The following is a 3234-nucleotide window of genomic DNA, read 5'->3' as shown; positions in this document are numbered from 1 at the left end:
AATGTTTTAATTAAAGTAATAGAACAGATAGATAGATAGACAGACAGACAGACATATATATTATATAATTATTATATATATATATAGATAGATAGATAGATAGATAGATAGATAGATAGATAGATAGATAGATAGATAGATAGATAGATAGATAGATAGATAGATAGATAGATGGATATATAGATAGATAGATAGATAGATAGATAGATAGACAGATGAACTGATAGAAAAAGCGAGGATGTGAGAATAGGAAGAATAACAAGATAAAGAATTTGGAAGAGTGCAGGAAACTATAAAAAGAAAAGTAAATAAGAAAGACAGACAGACAGACAGAGGGAGAGAAAGAATGACAAGGTGAAGAGAAAGAAATGTTAGAAGTGAGAAAGGGAGAAAGAGAGAACGCAGGAAAGAAAAACGAGGAAGCACACGGAGAGCATATATATATATATATATAAGTACATACATATATACATACATGCATATATATTTACATATATTATAAGACAAGACAGTGAGAGAGAGAGCGAGAACGGGAGCAAAATAAATGGGAATGTGAGAGATTGGATAGAAAAGATGTATGTGTGTATATATATATATATATATATATATATACATGTATATATAAAGAAAGACAGTGAGTGAAAGAGAGAGAACGAATGAATGCAACAAAATAAACGGGTGAGAAATAGAGCAATGAGAAAAGCAATACATACAGACACACACGCATGCATGCCAACACATACACACACATACACACACACATACACATATACATATACATATATATATAAAGATAGAAAGAGTGAGATTGATAGATAGACTAGAGAAGTGGAAGAAGAAAAGGAAAACAGAGAGAAAATTGAAAATAGAGAGAAAAAGAGAATGAGAGAGAGAGAGAGTGAGAGAGAAAGAGAATGAAAAGAGAATGAGGAGAGAATAAAGGAAGCGGCGGAGTGTAAGAGTGTTTCATCAATGATCAAACTTCATTGGAAATACTCGTATCACCTTTCTTGGCCTTTCTGGCTTTATTGATGAAAATTTCTTGAGCAAATGAATAGGACTTTGATGCCTTTGGCACAAATAGCAATATGTCAGCCCCCACCCTACCCTCATCGACTCACTCGTTCACCCCACACCCTCCTCATCCTCCGCCTCCTCCTCAGTCTTCTTCTTCTTCTTCTTCTTCTTCTTCTTCTTCTTCTTCTTCTTTCTTACCAATCTTCTCTGAAAACAAACCAAACGTCTTGGAATTCTCTAAACTAACCTTCACCATCTCGTCTTTCTTCTTCTTCTTCTTCTTTCTTCTTCTTCTTCTTCTTCTTCTTCTTCTTTCTTCTTCTTCTTCTTCTTCTTTTTTTATTTCTAGCTTTTTCTTTTTCTTCTCGTTCTTCCTCATTTCCAAATTCCTAATTTTTCCTTTTTTTTGTTACTATTTTTCATGTATTTTATTTTTGTTTATTTTTCTCTATGTTTATATTTTATAGTATTTATTGAAATTGTATTTGTATTTAATTTTTGTTCGTTTACTTGTTTTATCACTATTATCATTATCATTATTATTATTATTATTATTATTATTATTATTATTATTATTATTATTATTATATTATTATTGTTGTTGTTGTTGTTGTTGTTGTTATTACTTATTTTTTATGTTTTGATTCGATTTGCTATTGGTGTTCTTATTTATATTTTGACTTGTTATATTTATTATCGTTGTAACTTCTTATGTAATTAATTTATGTTCGCGCCACTTCTGTTGTTGTTGTTGTTGTTGTTGTTATTGCTGTTTTCTATATTGTTTTTTTTTTGTTCTTGTTTTAGATGGTTTTTATTTGTTGTTATTACCGTACGTTGTTGTGGTTCTCGGCAGGCATTGTTGCTAATGCGTTGTTAATGTGTAGTTAATGTTGTTGTTATTGTCGAAGTACTTCCTGCTTTTCGGGGGGGCTTTTGTTGTTATTGTCTATCAATGTTGTTGCTGTCATCATCATGATCATCATCATCATCCTCATCTTCATCATCATCATCATCGTCGTTGTCATCATCATCATTATCATCATTATCATCATCATCATCATCACCGTTGTCAACGTCGTCGTCGTTATCATCGTCATTGTCGTCGTCGTCGTCGTCGTTGTTTTTGTTAGTTTTGCTTTTATTGTTCTAATTATTCTCGTTCTCATTATTGGCGTTGCAGTGGTTTCTTTTCACGCCTTTTGTTCCTCGCACAGGCTAACTGACACGACTCACTGACAAAAGCTGGACAACGCTGTCTTGAAAATTGCAATAATTGGAACACAACGTGAAAATGATAAATTTCCCGCTCTTTCATCCCACCTTACTTATTTACTCCTCTGTAAAAGAATTTCTTATTAGTTCGAACGCCATTCGAGCAATACTTAAGCAATGCAATGTAGCGCAGTGTTTATAGACAAACGACGCCATTTTCATTTCAACATTTTCCGTCTTTCTTCCTTTCTTTACTTATTTCTCCTTTCTTCTTCATTTTCTTTATGTCATCTAAAGTTCAGACCAGAGGTCTTGATCATATGGTCATTCTTTACTTCTCGTCCATTGAACTTGTTGCTTATTTGAAATTTCGTTGACCAATTAAGCCCAGCCTTCACCCAACAATCTTTTGTTGGATTCAGATTGCTAAATATTATATAGGAACAGCGTTGCAAATTAGCTCTTTAGTTAACCATCTTGCTTGTCCTATACAGGATAAATCAAGAGGCAATATTTACATCTGGTAGTCTGAAGTTCGGTACAGTTATATTAATATATATCATAATAATGAGACGTACGTGAATTTTACGCACTACGATAAATGAATAAATACCTAACGTTTGGATATTCAAATACATATTCATAAAAACATAAACGCTTACACACAGGGGCACACAGGGACACACGCACATATATATGGAAGTATGTATGTATGTATGTATTTATGTATGTGTGTATGTATGTATGTATGTATGTATGTGTGTGTGTATGTATGTATGTATATATGTATGTGTATATATATATATATATATATATATATTATATAAGGGTATATACATACATATATATATATATATATATATATAGGTATATACACAAAGACAAACGTATAGATGAAATTTCGTCTCTATGTTTATATATATATATGTTATGTATATATGTAAATGTATCGAAGTACAGGCATATATATATATATATATATATTTATATACATATATATAT

The sequence above is a fragment of the Octopus sinensis genome, linkage group LG16 (assembly GCF_006345805.1).
Source record: "Octopus sinensis linkage group LG16, ASM634580v1, whole genome shotgun sequence".
NCBI classification, from domain to species: Eukaryota; Metazoa; Mollusca; class Cephalopoda; order Octopoda; family Octopodidae; genus Octopus; species Octopus sinensis.
Note: the sequence above shows the minus strand (reverse complement) of the source record.